This window comes from Chamaea fasciata, unplaced genomic scaffold (genome assembly GCF_029207755.1).
Source record: "Chamaea fasciata isolate MVZ Bird 193981 ecotype frontalis unplaced genomic scaffold, bChaFas1.0.hap1 SCAF_1, whole genome shotgun sequence".
Classification (NCBI taxonomy): domain Eukaryota; kingdom Metazoa; phylum Chordata; class Aves; order Passeriformes; family Sylviidae; genus Chamaea; species Chamaea fasciata.
Genome location: NW_027094086.1, coordinates 100140645 through 100160639, shown reverse-complemented (window position 1 = coordinate 100160639; position 19995 = coordinate 100140645).

Here is a 19995-nt window from a genome sequence, read left to right as displayed (position 1 = left end):
GAATGTTGCCTCTGCCTCTCAGGGACTGCTCTCAGATGATTGCAGACAGCAGCAGCACGCAGATCCCTTGGAAAGAACTCCTGAGGTTGCAATAGGGCTTCCTTTGGCTTTTTTCCAATTTTGTTTCTGCAAAACTGGACACCTATGAAATTTCCATTACATCAATATAGTAGTTGTTGCAGCAAAACACAGATCATTCAGCAGTGTTACCGAATTTGTTTTCACTGCCTTTTTTTTTTTTTTTTTTTTTTTTTTTTTTGAGTTGAAGTGAGTTGAGTAGAATTGAGTTGAAAAAATAAGCAAGCTGCATGGAAAGGTTGAACATATACCCAGGAAATAGTTTGCTGATAACATAGGAGCCTTCATGTCTGCTGGGTGGTGCCTTAAGTTTTCTTAACAAAGAAGTGAGTGTTAGTTCTTCAAATAAAAATTACTTTTTGCACTCACATAACTGAGGCTGAGAATTTCCAAGATGAAAAACTTGGCCTTTTATTTATTTTATTTATTTTATTTTTTTAAATGGAACATAATTTGAGTGGGATCTCCTCTCCCTCCAGCAAACCCCTACCTCCCAGGTTGCCCTCCCCATCTTATTAGGATTACATTATCCCGAAAACTCTTTAGTACTGTGAGCAAAGGAAACAGAAATGGCTTTGCATTATGAACTGAACAGAGGCCTTGAAATAGCTCTTTGTCAACTTCCATTCCCATGAGGTTATCCACATAAAGTTGCTGTTGAGTACAGGGTCAGTGTGATGAAATTTATTTGTTGAGTCTCTTCAGTGCCAAAGCTTTTGCCAGCAATCTGATCTGCCTGATAGTGGTACTATTTCAAAAATGTCCAGTCAGTAACAGAAATGCAGTATCTGTAGAGTTTCAAAGACAGCAGTAGTAAGTGGGATCAGAGCAAAGAAATAAAAACAAAAAAGTCTCTCTTTTTAATAAATGCATATAATGATTACTTACACCATTTAAAAGCTATGAAAAAGTAGATATTACTTTTTCATTTCACATACCACCCCTGCCCGTAAGCATGTGGAATCTTTTCTTTATATGACTCCACCAGCAGACCGTATTGGATGTGCTTGTGTCAGCTGCTATATGAAATAATTAACTCCTAGCTGTCCCTTTCAGATAAAAGTTAATTTCAGGGGGAGGGTGCAGGACCAAAGAGTTTAGATGGCATGGACTGTGCATTTTGCATACAGTGCCCATTTTTTCTTCCTTTTGCTTTATTACATTTAAAGAGTTCTCTGCCTAACCATTTGCTATACTAAAAAACCTGAAGTACTGTGTATCTACATAAATTATACATAAAATAAAGGCTTAGGAAATGAAGTCTAGCCATTTTAAGTACATGTGTTGTAAAACTATATATGCTTTTATTTAGTCTCCAAATTGCAAAGGAGCATCTTTCACTTTATTTTTCAAAACTTTTAATTACCAGCTTCAAATGAAATTATGATAATCTTCTCTTTGTTTAGTCATGTGCGAAATGAGTTTATGGCAACAGTTTCCTCTAAGTCAATATCACATCAAAACCCCAGAGTGTATGGGAGTAGTGCGACTGTGTTAACTATGGACAATTCAATTTCACAATTTGGATTTTATAAGGAGTATATATAGAGAGGTATAGGAATACCACAAGAAGCTTTCCACTCAGCAGCCTGCCTTTATTTTGCTGAAGACTAATATGAAATCTTGAGAAAAGTCCATCATACCCTTGCCCACCTCTGAAGTTTGGAATGGATCAACTTGAGATGACTAAAACCACACTCTTCAGAAGCCTCACTGCTCTGACCTGCTGTCTTACTGCACACTCTAAAGTAGTGTGATTTGACCATCATGCTTTCTGCTTACATGCAAATATTAGCCAAAATTGTTAAAAAAAATAAAAACCAAAGAAAAAGCAAAAAAATTGCTTTTGTGTTCTCAGTTACATTAAATAGGGCATTTACAACACAAAGGCCTGTTTTCATATGTTGCATTGCAAAATAAATGTCTGGCAGGAAGAAAAGTTAGGCATCTGTAGTTTCAAATTTCAACATGCCCAGTATGGTGTACCAGCTGATAACATTATGGCAACTTCTTGCTCACCTCAGCTGGTCAGTGTGCTCTGACCTATTCAGAGGGTTTATTTTACCTGTTGGTACACCTTCACACCAAGGGCTGCATCTTCATGACTGCCGCTTGCATCCAGGCTGCTTCAGCAATCCTGCAAGACAGAGACATCCTTCTGTAGGAGTCTCACAGCTGTAGCAGGGAATATAATTGTATTTATGAAAGCTCAGGATTAACCCTCACTTGGTAAGCATGGATTCTGCCTGGTAGGGATGCTATTCCCCTTTTCCCCTGGTCCTCAGGTTTTGGCTATAGGAGATTCTCTCTTTTTTTAAAGATTTCAGAATGATCATGGAGGCTTTTTTTGTCTGAGATGGTGTTGTCTAAATATAATACAAAACACCTTCAACTGCCAGTACTTCTTGGAAAGAGCAACTCTGTGGCAGGAATTCTTGAGGCTCAAGCAAGGTAGGCTCTAGTTTAAGAAAAGAAGACTCATGAAGGCAAAATCACAGTGGTAATGGGTTACTCTCTGTCTTTATTGAAAGACATAGTGCTGAGCTCCCTGGCCTTGTTCTTGGATAGCCAAATTTCCCAAGCTGCTGGTGAATCCTAGTTAGTGCCTTCAGATATTTTGGCCCTGATTTTTTTCTTTACCCACAGAATGGCAAATTTTTGCCTACATGGCAAAGAAGCTTGAAGCTTCCGTTTTGTAGGGCTGCACATGTTCAGACAGCAGATTTTGAAAATAAGGTGGAGAATGTGTCAAGTGCCTGCAAGGTGTAGTGTAGCTTTGTTTAAGACAGGTTAGGATTGAGGGTGGGCCTCACAGTCATGGTTCATGCCAGGACTGTTTGTCACAGTAGCAGTATGAGGAACATGTACAGTGTTGGCAGTATTATTTTAGGAATTTAATCAAGGGCCATATGCTGACTCAGTCACAAGGGGATGATACAAATCTCTTCTGAGTTCTACTCTCACAGAACTTGTTCTCACTCTTTCTTCCTAGCCTACATTCCTTTTTTATGCTAACCTCGGAATTCTGATTATATTCTAAATGATTTTTTTTCTGTGATGTCTTGCTTGACCCATTCTTAGTATGTTCTTCTGATTGCAATTAGAAACCAGTAACACTTAATTCAAACTAGTGGTGTCAGAGGATTTGAAAAATCCACATGATGAATTAATTCACACATCATTTATTTAGATAAAGAGATGTCAAGTGACAAAATTTTTAAAAAAGTTAAATTAAAAATCAGTATTTCAGGAAATTTCAGTCTTACAGGTTTCTGTATTTTAACAATTAACATTAGAGCAGTAAATCATTATAAATCTTCAGTTTGACAGTCTCGGAATGGACACTGGTAGTTCAAATGCATGTCATCCAACCCTTCACCCCTTTGTCTTAATGATAAACTGCTTGGTATTTTCTCCTAAAGCTTTATTTATCCTATTGTGTGTTAAGTTTCCTGTGCCAAATTCTCTAGGTCTGTTTTCATAATTTACGTGATAAGATAAACAGTATTTGCCTGCTGAGGAAGGTTAAATTGCCTGCCACTTGCTTTATGTTTAATCTGTTGCTTCAAATAGGATAGAGCAGATACAGCACATGAATGATATCAGAAATTTATTTTTATGGAATGCAGATTGATGGAGTTTTAAAACAAGTAATCATTAATTAGTCTTGAGCAAAGGCTACTGATTTTAACTGTTTAGTTCCCCAGCTCCTATTGTCCTTCTTGTAAAGGCTTCTGCAAACAGGCCCACATTGATCAGCATCCTAGGCTTGTGCTGAGGCAGTTCTCCAGTCCACTCCAAGGTGAAACATGCTGGAGAGGCTGGGAAGTTCCTGGTGAACACCCTTGCCTACTATGCATGATGAAACCCAGGGAAACAGCATAAGACCCGAGGCAGCCCTAGGCAATATAGGGGAAAAGGTGATCTCTTCTGTTACTTAGCTGTAGGCTTCAAAGACAGCCCAGACACAAACAAGCTGGCACCATGGGGGCAGGCATGCTCGTGGATTCACAGCCATCCCACCGGCAGAGGGAGGAGGGCAGCAGCTACTGATTCCTGGACCTGTTCCAGCTTGTCATCTTCCTCCAAGGCTGACAAAGAGCAGCCACAGTCTTGCTACGGGGAATGGGGATCCAGGCAGAACCAGTGCCACCTGAGAGGGCTGGAAAGAGAGGCCAAACAAGGCAAATCTTTGAGAGTCTGGATGAGCTGAGGCTGTTGTCAGACAGGCTGGTCTTCAGTGTATTTGGGGTTGTGTTCACATTCTGTAGAGGTGGAAACACAGAGATAGTGTACACCAGCAGATGGATAACCATTAGTATTAAACAACAGCTGGAATATGTTTCTCAGAAGAGATTTGACCTCTGTGAAACTGCGGACCTCCAGAAGAGAAAGAGTGAGGTGAAGGGTGACTTGTTATGTTTTACTTCAGTGCACTTTGATGGGCAGCAAACCAGTTTGGAGAACTGTCCCACTAATATGCAAAAGAGAAATAAGTTGTAAAAACAGATATAGGTAACTCCTTTTAAAGGACTGTGTTCCTCTCCCTCTATGTGCCCTCACAACACACCTCCCTGCATTCTTGAGCACCTCCTCAGAATGGTATTACATTTTAAGAAAGTGTTGAATACTCCAAGTCCATGTATTATGGTGTGACCTTTCTCATATGAATGGGCTAAAGAGTTTTGTATCCAGTACAAAAGAAACACATGGAATTTTGTATTCATATGAGAGTATATAACATAATTTGGATTTTTCCATCCTCATGAAACTGATACACAGAATTAGTTCAGGAGGATATTGTGCACTTTTCCTGTTGAAAGGTTTGACGTGACTACTAGGAGGAAGAAAAAATTGGGGAGTGGAACAGGATGAGAATTTGAAAACTAGAAATTAACATGTTGGGTTATTCAAGTGAGAACCAAAAAAATAGTAGTTACCAACTCCAAGTACAGCAATGAAAGGCTAAATTTCATTAAAAACTAAACAAACAAAAAACCTCCATGCAGCTGTCTGTTGATAATTGATCATTTCAAGACTGCAGTTTCAAAATATTTAAGAGAGCTTTGCCCTTGTCCTGGAAAAAATCAGGTTTTTGCTTCATTAGTATATTTCTCACACTGATTTATTGCATTGCAATTGCTGTAGCTTGGCATGCATATAGCTGAAGGCCATGTTTAGAATTATAGTGTTTAAATGTTTTTGTTTTAATTAATTTTGTGTTAAAATCTTTTAGAGCTACTTGGCCCAGATACCTTCACAATAGAAGACTTTAGTTGTTCATGTGATATTTTCTTGTAAAAGAATAGTTAGATAAATAGACAACAACAGAAAAAAAGATCTGCCAAACACCAGGCATGTTTTCATATTGGCACTCCTTTCTAAGCTATCATCATCATCAGACATCCCCTCAAGTCCTGCCATGGTATTGTTGATTTTGTATTATGAGAACAAGACAAGTGCCTGGAGGTGCTACAGATAGCATAGCTGGATTAAGGAAGCCTTCAAATTGTGGCAGCAATTTCCATTAAAAATTTTTAATTACCACATGGATCATGCCAAGAAACTATTGCAAAATATGGATAGTTTGATTTGTTTCATGTCTTCAGGGTGTGTTGTAAAATGGGAATCTGGGGCTATTACCTTTAAAAAAGAGTAACTGTCATAGACAAACTAACACATGATGCTTGCAGTGCCAGCGGTATTCTGCTAGGTCAAGAAAAACGACTGGTGAGCCAAACAGTCTCTTGTTTTTTAGCAGATAGAGGAACTTTTTTCTCATTTGCTAATTTATTTCTCCAGCAGAAACCCCTTTTGGCATATTCTTTTTAGTAAGATGCAGCCATCCTCTGAGGTGTCCCCATGTTCCACTGTCTCACTTCATAAGGGGGGTATAATACATGATGCTTTTAAGGGGAGATAGATTCTACCCTGAACTGAAGAAACATGCATATCAGCAGGAAGGCAGCTAAGATTTCCCAGAAACCAAACCACGTATGTTGTCTCTTCCTCCACTATATTGTGGTGGGCAAATACAGCTGGGAAGCTGAGGGTTTTTTTAAATTGCATCTTTAAAACTTTTGAAAACTTTAAAACAATCCAGACTATATGGATACATCTGCTCTCTTACCATTCGATGAGTCATGACTCGTAGTTGTTTTGGCTTCTCCAGTGTGAGAATTTTGATTTATCAAGACTTTTGACCCTGTCAAAGGACATTAAAATTACCAAGGATACAAATTCAAGGATTATTTTGTCAGGGTTTTGTCATTTAGCTGTAGATTGGGTCCTATTAAAAGGTTTTAAATGCTTCACATCTGCTGTACCACAGCAGAGAAAAACAGAGCTTTGTCTGGAGTTTAAAGTGTGGTTACAGTCAAAAAAGTGACTGAAAATGGCATGTTCTCAGTCAACAGATCTGTTCTCTATGTGTATTACCACTTTCATATGCATGCTTGACTTGTGAGAGTAAGTCTGTCATTGCATTTCAATCCCTTTGCCTGTGGAGTGCCTGCAGGCCTATGGGGAGCAAACTATGGAATGCTTTCTTGCACATCACAAGCGGATTCCTCAGTGAAATTCCAGCATCAAAATCTTTTGCCATAGAGAGGGTGCATGAGACAACCTAACTTTCAGAGGCATGGCTGATGGCACAATACTGGTTAACCTTGCTTCCGTTGCCATTCCCCTTCACATGCCTAAAAAGAAACAAACCAAAACAAACCCCAGCCCAAAACCAAGCACACGTACGATCTTTTTAGTTTCAAACCAAATAAATTTGATCTGGAAGTAATTGAGAAACAGTAAACATGAAACCCTACCGTGACATATTTACGGAGTGATATATTCAGAAAATGACGGCGCTTAAATAAAAGGAGTTCAAAGACCAGTAATCAAAACCAAATATGGTCTGTCCATCTTCCAAAGAAAAAAACCACCAAAACCCCAAAAAACCAAAGAAACCCTGAAACTAGCATTTCTTGTGTTGGATTGATACTTGTATGTGAGTGGTAGTGAGCAAATGATAAACTGGTAGGATTTGAAGTAGATAAATTAGCATTAGAAGAACAAAAACCTGAGGCAAAATTTACGTATTGGCTTTCATCATTTACGCTATTACTGTTCTAGAAAAACTCAGTAGAGACTATCCCCTCTCTTCTCCTCCTTGAACTGCTTTAAGAGTTTGTAACACAGTAGTGAGCAAATCACTGCCATAATTCAATCCTAGCACTTTTCCTCTCTGCTACAACTGGCCAGCCCAGTTGAGGTTGCAAACTCATTTTTCATAAGTCATTTTTCTCATCTGTGTGCTCCTGAACTGCTCTGTCTCTAGGGGGTAGGGTAAGTGGGCATGGGTTTCTGCAATCCCAGAGGTAAGTAGATGTGCTCAGGTTTGGGCTGTCTGCAATTACCAATGTCAGGTAACATTTTAGTACCTCACATTCTTGCAAACTGTGAACTGTATGAGAGGTGATGTGTAGGAGGGTGAAAAGTATATCTCTGGAACTTTCCAAGTGAATTTCCACATGTGGAAAGGCTGGAAGAAGCTGTAAACTGGAGAAACTTACATTCACATAAGCCCTTTAAACTTTCTTCTGAATCCATTTCTATGTCTTATTAGATGACCAAATTTGAAAGCCTCTTGTCTATGTTGACATGCTACTAATATATCAATTCGTGTATTTTGAAGTGAGTGGGGAAGAAGGAAGAGATTAAAAATTTTGAAATAACTTTCATCTTTCTTGCTTTAGGAATTATTACTCTTCAGCTGCCATGTGTTCTTTCTTACAATATTTCACTTGCACTTGTTCTGTTTTCTTCCTGTGATGGAAGTCTCAGTGGAAAGTACTATGTCATGTAAACAATATACACATGACAGTCTATTATTTTATGAGGTTATTAATCCCTGTAGAGTTGAGAGCTTTCTGGTTTGCCTTAATGTAAAATCCATAAGCATGTTCCCACACAGAGAAATTTTCAGACTTGTATTTCAAAAAGCTTAGAAAAGCTCTTTTGTGAGATTTCCTGAGAAATTTTAAGAAAGTTAAAAACCTGCTGATAAACTTTGAGATGCAGATTGGAATTCAGAAGGGCTTCCCTTTTAGCTCTGCATAACTACTCACAGATATTTAAAAATTACTGAACTCCTGCTGTTTTTAAGTTTGATGTGCGTTAATGAACCATTGAAGAAATCAGTTTTAATTGCAGATGGCACCAAAACAAGTTGTCCCTCTCAGGAACAGTGAAATATTAATGTCGGGACTTGGAATCAAGCCATCATGGAGTACAAAAGAGGTGTTCCCAGGGCCTCATATCTATACATAAGTAATGTCTAATTCCAACCTCCTTTACTATGTATCCTTATTAAATTCTTCACAAAGCTGCTAAGTTGGAAATATGTGTGTTCTTGTAGAGTTTTTTCTTAAGTTGGAATTTTCTCGAGAGAAGGTCTAAGTTACACCTATTTTACTGTAAATGCATAAAATCAGAGTTTCAAAGTGTTGTAATTAGGAAAAGTCAAAATAAAGTGAGATCCTCTTGCTGAGGACTGTTTCCAGCACAGGTTTCTACTTTCTAGCTGCTTCTAAAAAGTCTTGCTGTTCTAAAATGGAAAAGTGCCTTTTTTTTTTTTCCTGAGAGAGAATTTTCCTCTTTCCCTATACTTCCTCTCAATTTTTACAATCACTGAACTGCTCACCCCTTAAAAAAATTAAATGTAATCACCTGCAGCCAGAGGCTCAGAAACTATAATCCTAGTGATAGCTGTCTGAGAAATCTGTCATTGTCTGGAAGCAAGAACTGTGCTATTGACTTCTGTTATCATTTTTGAAGCAGTTCCTTTTTCTGCCAAATCTATACGTTAAGAATCACGAAGTTTGTAGCAACCATTATTAGATAACAGTTACAGTATCTCCCTGAAGGAAATAACTCAAGAGAAGTAAAGCAAAAAATCTGTCAACAGAAAACTGAACAGCCCATGTAATGGACACTTAGAAAAAAAAAAATACTTGCATAAAGGTTGAATAGAAGGAATCAGTAAATATGAAGGCTGTGAAATATTTTTACTTCAAATACATGTGATACCCCACTCACTTAATAATTCTTTGGCAAGAAAATAGTTGACTGTCAAAAGGCCTGGATTGACCTCTGTCTCTCCTGTCCCATGAATCTCCAAGCTCTAAAATCCTTTCAGCAAGAGAGGTCAGGCAAAGTGGTGCAAAACCTAGGGTACTCTCTTTGGAGGTCAGCAGGCTCATCCTGTTAACCTCAACGAAGTGGTTAAAATAGATACAGTGAAATAGGCTCCAGTGACTCTCAGAAATTCTCCTGTTTGCCTGCAGGCTGTCCCTGGGGCAGTGGCAGTCTCTCTTGCCATCTTCTCCTGAGTCCAAGACACAGGTAAACCAGCTCAGGGCTATGGAAGCATCACCACTTGACAGCCTGTTCTGAACACACCAAACAATCTCTTCAATACCTCATCTACACCATGCTGAATTCAACTTGAGAAAATAAGTTGGGAAGCGGAGCAACAAAACACATTTTCAAAGACTACCAAATCAAAGGGCAAATGCCTGAGTACAAGAAGCATCACAGAAATAACAGTGAGAAAGTCATGTCCAAGCTGCTGGAAGTGATCTTTGTAAACACTGAACCTTGCATCCCTGTGTTTTACAAAGATCATGCAGAAGCCAACACCACAGTGAATCTTAAAAGCCAATTGCATGTGTGGTTTACCTCTCTAGGCCTTTCCCAGTATTCTTATCTCTAACAAAGGGGCCAGTGTTATAAAAACAGTCAGTGTTGGCTAAACCACTTGAATGCCATTAAGAAAAGTGTCTTCCTCTCTGGATTGCAATCTAAACGGTTTGACTATTTATTTATTTATTTTTGTTAAATTTGTAGTAAAATTTTAAATGGCCCTTAAAGTCCCAGTAGCTTGTATGCATAAATTGTATGCCATTAGCTGTAAACAAAACAAAAGAAAATTTTTGAAAAGTTTAAGAAAAGTATCTACAGTTCATATCAATCAGGCTTTTAAATGTGGTGTCATTTCGGTTTTTTAAGGTTTGGGGGGTATTTTGCTTTCCCACTTTAACCTCTCTAATGAAGAGGATGTTGGTGCTGAAAATACTGGCATCAACACCTGCTCTAAGTGTAAATTCCCTGCCCCTGGACACATGTTCACATTTCTTTTGGCAGAAAGAGTACGAATTCTGCACTGACCTGGAATTTTGCAATTTTCTTCTTCCTAGTAGCATGAGATCTTCAGGAAAGCCCCGCTGGGGAATATTTTTCCATGTTCTTCCCTCCTTTTTTCTACTTATGACACCATCTGGTAAATTGGATTTTGGTAAATTGCATAGCCAGTCCTGTCATACTCTTACTTCATACTCTCAAGTTTTTCATTCCAACATTCCCATACTCAGTGCTCTCCAATGCTCATGCAAGCAGACTGGTATTTTTCTTTTTTATTGGGTTACTGAGCACACCACTGAGGATGTTTACTAAGGAAGGAAAGCCTGACATGAACTTGATAGATTAATAGAGAAGTGGTCCCAGATTTTTTAAGAGCGTTTGGAGGGGTTTATACTCCAGAATTTCATCTCTGGTGAATAATGCATTGAACTTTAATTGATTCCTGCACAGTGTCTTTGACTGATGAAAGGGACACTTCTCAAAGAAAAGCAGCCATCAAAAGTTTCACATATATATGTGCAAATGGCCTTGGGATGGTTGCAGTGAGACTTCAGATCCTGCCCTGGTTCCATGCTGGCCTCAATTAAATGTTTTACCAAATACAATCAGCCATTTAAACCATAATTAATATTCTGCAGACTGTATGTGAAACAGGTTTTGAGTAATGTAGGGAAAAAATCCAGTCTTGTTCTCAAGTAACATTGAAATCCTTTATTCTTGAGTTAAAACAAATTCATGGAAAGCTAACTTGTGGGCTTACAGAGGATACCTTTTTATCGAATTGGATAAAAAGAAATAACCTTTCATTCACACTTAGTTTGAGATAAAGGTTTAATAAATGTGTTCATCTCTGCTCTGTTACATCTGGGTACCCTTAAGACTGTGGCCATGTATTATAGCCTCTTCTGGTACGTCCCCTCACTGGTTTAGATATCTAATTTTTATTTTAGATTCCTTATCCTTGTAAGGAGACAAGAATTAAGTAACTCATATGTCTGTAGCTAACAGTCTTTGAATCTCTTTGCTTTCTGCTCTTCTCCATCCTTCGCTGTTCCTGCCACAAAATTTGTTATTTAACTCATAGTCATGTTCAGCCAAGCTTGGCAGGCAAATAGACATCTCAAAAATGGGTCTCTCTGTTCAGGTTTCTGGGGGTGATCAGTTGAGTTGGGTAGTGAGCTCTGAAAGAAGATGCAGTAAGGATGAAACTGGAAGAACAGGTGTTATGACCTCTGCCTGACAAGGTTTCAGACCCCACTTCCTCTCTGTATAAGTGATGTGCTTTCTCTGGTGGATGAGAGACACCATCTAGGGTGTTGGCAACAAAATGGGAGGGAAGTGCATTAATGCAAGGGGAAGTTCTTCATGAGACAAAAAGGACACATATGTAAGGATGCGGGTTTCATTAGTTCAACTGTACCAGAATGACTTTAAATTACCTCTAAAATTGACATAAGTCCTAAGTTCTTCAAAAAGTTCTTTCCCCCCCCCCCCCCCCAAGATATTCAATTGCTGGTTTTGTTTTTGTGCTGGGATATATTTCTTCTAGTTAATTTTCCTTTACCCAAATGAAGGCTATTAACACAATCAAATACTTTGACTCAGTAGTTCCATCTGAGAGGCATGTATTTTTCTGTCAACAAGAAAAATAGAATTCAAAACAGATCAGTTCTTCAGGATTACATTTTTTAAAAGATACCGTGCTTTTGATTTTATGAATGAAAGACACATGCTAAAATGACATTTTAAAAGCAGCTAGTGTAAGGTTTGGGAAACGAGTCAGGGCAGCAATGTGGGAAAATAACATCAATCTGTAAGTAAGCCATTTTCACTATATACCAGTGCTTCTCAACAAGTGAAAATCCAAGAGGTAAAACATTCACTGGGATTTACTGAAACACTTCCCCTTCTGGTAATATCACAAGAAAACAACAACAAAAATATCACGTAGCACCATTAGCCTTGTGATGTCAGGAGTGGTGCCTGACATATATGGCATCTATATATGTCATTTTAGAAAGAACTGCCAGCCAGTAATAGCACTCTGTCTATTATTTTTGTTTAAAATTATTTAAACTCACTCCCAACAGACAGAAGTCTTCACAACAGATTGTTACTTCATCGTTGTTTTCTAGATGTTTTTATTCTTCAAACCTACAATAAAATGATGAGATTTTCACCCAAGACAATTTTTCATGATTCTGTTCTACTTGAGTTAATGGTTTTACATTCTGGACATGAGACAGTTACTGTAAGTTGTGAACACAAATCTTGTACAGACGAGCAGTTACTCACCCAGTGAATGGCTAGACTGATGGAGTAATGTGTAAAAAGTCAAAAGTCTGGTGTACAATTCGCTGCAGAAATTTTTTTCTCCATTTGAAGCTTTCAGAACCTCCTCTCATTTCTAGTAATAATAAAATGGTGAAATTTTACTTCTTTCCTTTTTGGCTGAAGTCTTTATGATCTTCTATACTTGTATGTTATGAAGTATTTTATGCAGTGAATTTTTTTTTAATATCTCAGACTGTATATTTGCTATATTTCCCAAATTAGCCATGGTAAAAGTTACTTAACTTGTTAAAAAAAGAAACTCTCTGCCTTTAGGTGACTTCTTATTTACTGTCTGATTGTACTAACCTTAAGACTCAGTTCTGACTATACTTAAAAATCTCAGGGCTCTAATTGGCAACCAGAAAACAGCCTAAGTTTTAAAAAGAGACTAGTTATGTAAAGATAGGTCATACTTGGGATATGCAGTTCAAAGCATTCTCAGAGAAGCAGGGTTTTTGGAAGGTATTGTCCCTTAGGAATTTTCCATCCTCTTCAAATCAAGCATAAGACACTAGTTGTTTTTGAAAATTAAACCAATGGTTTCAATTGCAGCTGGAGGCAGACTTCCCAAAAATTTCACAAGGACCTTGTACTTGTGAGGTTTTTGTTTGTTTGTTTGTTTTGTTGTTGTTGTTGTTGTTTTTGTTATGGTTTGGTTTGGATTTTTTTGCTAGATGCCACATCTGAGCATTGGAACTTTTTCCAAAGTAAGGTATGTAAGGTATTCCAAGCCTTTTTTTTTTTTCTTAATCTTTATATAAGGTGATTGAGAGATGAGAACTGCAAGGAAAGAAAAAATGATGTCATTCATAAAATAGTTACTTTTAGAGCAGATGTGTCATCCTTATTGCTGAAGTCCTATTTTAATGTCATGGAGTGCTGTTTTATTCTGTGCAGGGTGATTGTATGGTGTTGATTCAATCGCTGTGTCCACTTGAGTTTGACACTAATCGGCTGTAATTGCATAATTTACAGATGATTACTGAGAAATTCATTACTGCTCTAGCAAAGACCTCCTGCATTTCTGGGCTCTGTAGTATCAGGGCATCATTCTTGTGGTCCTCAGTCTTTCACAACCACACTTGTTTGGCAAATGCCCAAAAACATATTTAGTCATGAACTCATTACTGATATAATACAACAGGCAACACAGGGCATGAAACACAATGCTGCCCACAGCATTCCTCAATAACGTGTTCTGGAATGCTTATCTTAGATTCCAACTTGTTATTACTTTGGCACACTTAAATGGACTTGTCAACAAATAACAATCAGGAGCAACAGGTAACGTTTCATTCAAGTTATGTCATTGCCCTTCAGATTTCAGTGTCCATATGTGAAATGCATTTTATTCTTGGAAAAGAAGAAACATTGGGGGAAAAAACAATGAATTTTTATTAGTGTTTGACAGTAATTTATGTGTTTGATGAGTAAAGGAGGCAATGATACCAGTCTAACACAGCAGCACTATGGTAGCCAAGACCAGTAGCTTCTACTCCATGTATTACCAGTGAGTCAGTGCTTCATTTATCCAAACTGCGGCTTGCCACCAAGAGAATCCTTTGACCCCAGCTTTTGTGCAAAATCAGCAAGAGGTGGCCATCCAGAATTTTGGAGACAGAATTTGAGAAGCCCTCATAAAAAGTATGCTTGTGATGTCTCTGTGCTTCCTTGCATCCTTTTGTAAATTACAGGGAAAATAATCTTCATTTTTGTAAGCATTTTGGAACCTGCTTTATTCCAAGTAACCAGAGTGCATGTCAGTAATAAGGACCAGTATGCTCTTCCCATCTGCTGTGAAACAAGTATAGTACAGAAAGAGGGCTAATTTCCTTTTTCATACATTTTAGAGATTTTGGTGAGATTTAGGGTCTGACACTTAAGGAGAGCCTCCACAATTTTTTATGCTTTAGGAAGAACTATTTCAGTCATAGGATCTGTGTGTGTGGGAAGAGCATGGGAAGGGGTGTATGCATAACTGAGGGCCCTCTGAAAAGAGCACAGGCAGTTCTTTCTTGGTTTACACTATTTTAAAGAATACAATGTGGTTTTAGGGGGGGTTTTTTAAATACATATAAGTACTTCTACTCTGGGCACTGGAAAGGCACATAGAAGGGTTAAGTAAGACATCGAAAATGGTACAATCAAAGAGAAGGCATAAGTGGGCAGTAGATAAGGCAGAGGCAGTACTGTTGATCATGAGTGGTGTGGAGTGCCATCAGTTATAAGAGAAACCTATAAAATGGGCAATCTTTGAGCTCTGCCTCTTTTTCTGTCTCTAGAAGTTACCTCCAAGTACAAAAAATGTTAGCAGCAAGAACTATTCCGTCTAGATGTTATATCCTGATACATCCAAATACACTCTTCCAAAGTAAAAGGCAATGTAAGTAAATATTTTATTGTTAGCATGGTGCTATTGCTATTCAACAAGGCAATCACTGTCTTGTATGTTAAGTGTTCCTGCATTGCTGTACTTCCCTTTCTTGAGACTTTGCTTCCAAGTGATATCAATTTTCCACTGAAACTCTTTTTATGGCCAGTCCACTGCTGAAAGGAAGATTGACATTTTCAGTTATGCTGGGTATTTCCCATTGTAACAGCCTACTGTTTCCATAGAAATCCTTCGAAGTGTTTTAATAGAATATGATTTAAAAAGGAGTTTTGTTGACACATTTATTCTGCCAGGTTTTTTAACAACTTGATTAATGTCTCCTCAATATTCACTTCTTTTAAAAAACAAAAGCAAAAATGTACAAAACATACATGTTGCTGCCACAGCACTTTAACTGTCAATTTCCAGGACCCTTGAATTTGTTTCTACTTTCTCTTTTTTTTCTCCCCACCACCCCTCAACAGTATCATCATTATGTCCCTGAAAGCCCTTTTCAACATAAAATTAGCAGTAGAAAATCTACAGTGGTGACAAAACTCCCTTAAATCAGACACTGAGCATTTTATGATTCATCAGAAACTCTCTATGCCTCTGAATCAAGTTGCTTACTAAATGGTGGCTGCATCATGGGCAGAGCAAGATGTGAGTAACCCATGCCACGCATTGTCAGAACTTTTGGAGCCCATTGGAAAATATCCACGTTGAGCTGAATACATTTTGTTTTAAGGGGGTGTTGATTTAAATGTTGGATGATTCACTGCCTCCTGCTGTCTCCTGCAGTGTGGGCATAATAGTCGCACATTTGAATGCAATGCTTTTTAATTGCTTTCATTTAATGTCCATCCTACTCATCTATGCCACAGCATGATGCCAGTTACCTTGTGAAATGTTCCAGCTACTCTGTTCCACACTCACTCCTTAGCAGGCTACAAAGTTGTACTCCAAAATTCCTAGGAGTCACAATTCTGACTTGTAGCATAATTGTTATTCCTGCAAGGTATTATTACATATAGCCATGTGAATTCTTCTCATACCTCTCCTGCATTTGCTCTGTTCACATTAAAATAGGAATTAGCTGTCTCTAGTTGTTAAGTATGAACAGAAATAGATAATGCTGGCAATGACACATATTAATTTGTTTTTTAATTAGATGATATGACATCTGGAAATGAGGTTTTGGTGAGTCTGATGATGACCAGTAGACTTTTTATGTGATCAGCTGACCTATTCGTTCATGACAACAATAGAATTATTATGAACCTAAGTGTTTCCTCATGAACTTGAAGGATGATGAGTTTTAGGCCATAAGTGAGTTCCTGTTTTTTATACCTATTATCTAATTTCAAAGATTTCAAGCTATTAACCTGCTAAGCAGAAATCCGTGATCTGCCTTGCAATGCCCTCAGCCAGTGAAGCAAGAGTAGAGTCCTTAACTAAGCATCTGTTTATTAATCTTAAAATGATTTTCTTATTTCTTACTGCCTCCAATTATTCTGCATTTTACACATTTTGAGATAAATATCTAGGTGTTTCAGTATGGGTATTTTCAGTATGGGTATTTAGTGTCTGTTTAGATGTCTCCTCTAAGTATTTTGCAAATGTCTCAGACAGAAGGGTGTATCTGAAATGGCACTAGATGACTATACTTAAGCACCTAAATCTCATCCCATATTACTTTTTAGTCAACATTTCCCTGACTAAACATTCTATAAATGGGATAAATATAGGGCTTCTTACGTGCATCTTCAAATGACTTATGGTAGGTAATAAGCTGCCTCTGCTACTTGGATTCCATTTCCATTGGAGTGAAAGAGATCCTTTTTATAGCTTGCATGTCACTGGATCACACTTCTTTGACTATCCTGTATTTTCAATGTCATCAGAATGAATTGGTGTGATTTGAACATATACCCTTCTGTCTGTGGAGACTGGCTTCTACCTATCAGTTGCTAAATTCTTTTCAGTGTATGTCAGAGACCAAAACTGCAGCTGACACCCATGATGAGGAGTGTTCTGTGCATGTCCCTGGAAAGACAGGATTTTAATTTCTTACTGTCACTTGAGTTAAGTGTCACTATTGCCAGAGGACTTCCGTAAGAGTAAGAAGCCTACCAGATACCATGCAATCACTCTCTAAATAGCACCTTCATGGCACTATTTTTCTCCATTTCATGGAGTTTTCTCCGTATGTCTTGCTTTGAAGGCTCAGAAGCAGTGATTAAATATGTGAATTTCTTCTTAGCTGCAGGTAAACTAAACAAGTTATAAAGAAACTAAGGGAGAGAAAGCACAGAGTAGGAAAGTCAAAAAAACTTGGAGTAAAATTGAGTGTAACATTGGTGGAGACCACTGACAGCAGATGCAGATCTGAAGAAAAGCCAATCCATTGTGGTTTCTTAGCAAACCAGGCCAGCAAATTCATGGATCCATTATGCTTAGAAAACCAGGGACCAAATACTTAGGTGAAGGATAAGATATTGCACCTCCATTCCCATTAAAGCAATTTTATCCATTTAAATATTAAGCAATACAATCTTGTCTTATACATGAACCCAAGCATGAATCCTTTTAAAGCTCTGATATCATAAACAAATGCTCAGTGAATTCCAGCAAGTGAATGGTATTGTAATATGAAGTGGTTACGAGAGTTTGCAGAAACTGCCTTGGGGTCTTCTGCCTTAGGGTTATGCTGCTGCTAAAATTCTTTATTTAGGGGATAGAAACAGCTCATTAAATTAAATGCAGCTTCTTCAAGATGTGACAGAACAAAATGAAGTTAATAGTGACTTGGATTAAGGAAATTTTGATACTGATATTTTTACTCTGACTGTTGGCATATAGTGAATGACTGGATAATTTCTTTGCAATGAATAATGGATAATTTTGTCTAGCATACTGTAACATTATGCAAATTCATCATGCACAGCAGTGATACAAACTTTGCTCTTCCCTCTTGTTACATGTGGCCTCTGCTGAAACACGAAAGACTGAATTCAGAGAAGAGGAGTAGGGTTGTCTGGGGTTGCTGGGGTTTGTAACAGCTTTGCCATTAAGGTCATGTTTAAATACAGAAGTTGTACAACTTTTTGTCAGGTTTTCTGTATTCAGATCAGCATGGCATTCAAGCTTTGCCTGCCTTTTGTTATTTAAGCAAAATTAAGGTCATATTTAGTGTAAGTACACAAACTTGCTTCAGCTGAACTACAAGCACATTGTTAGTTAAAGCCTAATATCTCCTAAGACACCCTGTGAATGTGAACATGCCATGAATTTTGCTATGCCTTTATTCATATTGCTGCAGAACTTACAAGAAGTATAATGCTTACCAGTGGCATCATTACTGAAAAGCGTTTTTATATTGGTGAAAACACACAATAGCAGTGTGGAGGATTGTTGAATTATACAAAAATATTGGGAGTGGAGAGCATATTGATTTATTTTTGTTGCCTGGCGAAAGATGATTTTGCACAATTTCAAATGAGCTATCCAGAAATGAATAGAAAGAAAAAAGCTTATCCCCAAAAAGCCTTCACATGAAAGCTGTAATTCGGAAGCTCTGGGGAATGTCAGTAGTGAGTATACTGTGAAAGTGCAAAATGTTCAGGCCTCTTTTCTCCTATTCACGGTGTGGGAACTCAAGCTTAGTGGAAGCTATTCCCCACAGAAAGGGAGAAGAATGGATCCAGCCACTAACTGGGATAATTAGATCCTTTCCTACACTACTTCATGGACTTACACATTTGGCTAACCACATAAATGTTTCACCAAATATGTAAAAATGGCTTTGTAAATTTGATGGTTAAATAAACCCTGATGACTTTAAGCTAAAAGCAGGATGTGCATTTTCATATGTGGATTGCCTCAAAGTTCTCTGAGGGTCTCACATGGAACAACTGCTTTCTGGAGTGTGCAGCACCCTGCCACAGAAATCCAAGCGTGCACTGGAAGTGCAGCTTCTTCCAATACAGACAGATAGGCGAGTTAAGTATTTCAGTTTCATACAATGCTAAGAATGCTGATGCTAGAGCTCTATTAGCTGACTTGCAGTCTCAGCAACTAGGATGAATATAGAAAAGGAATCATCTGGTGAGGGAAGAAAGGAAGAGAGAAGAGGACAGGAGCTGGGTAATTGTACTGTTTTCTGAAGGAAAGGATACTTGTGTTTGTACAGAACAGGTAGATAGGCCTGTCCTTGTGCTACCACTGCTTTCTTTGAGGAGAGTCAATTACTGCCAAGGATTTACTAGGTAGGCAGGGGCCATGGTTCTGGCTGCCAGGAGCTACATGGAAGGAAAAGGTTTGAGAACTGACCAGTAAACTTTGCTCTTGAAAGTTTATATAAATGAGAGCTGTTCATTGAATTGTAAGCCCTCCAGCCTCTCTGGGAATTATGTGTCTCCTCCTACACAGTGCAATGCTAAGAAGCTTCTGGGGAGGGGGAAAAGGCTGTCTCTTCAAAGTTTCCTCATACATCCCCTCAATTTATTGCTTTCAGATGCTGTTTCTCACTCGATGTGTGTAATCCCACTCTTCAGCATAGCTCTATCCTTTACTCGATAGGATTCAGTTTTTGTCAAGCCTTGTGTGCTACAATGGGCCAAGACTGTTTTAGGAACCTTTTCTCTTGTGTTGAATCACAGGCTCTACATAAGGAGCACAGGAACTCTTTGGCTATGGCCTTTTAGGACTGCAAAACAGTTTCATACTCCTGTTACGTATTAAACAGGAGTGTCTCTTTTTTTCTGAGATGCCTATAAAGTCATTGCTGTAAGGAGGATAACGTGGTATAAAGAGCACCATGAGGTACGGCAGATTATATTCTTCACATTTATTGTATGTTACTGCAGATGCATTAACTTTCTGTACAGTGTGTTTTGCTTGTAGCTCCTTTTTTTTTTGCTTTATTTGCCCTGAAGTGGCTGATTTATATGTTTTTAAATACTTGGTGTAAACAGATGAGTACATGAGACCTTTTGCAGTACTTGTGAAACCCC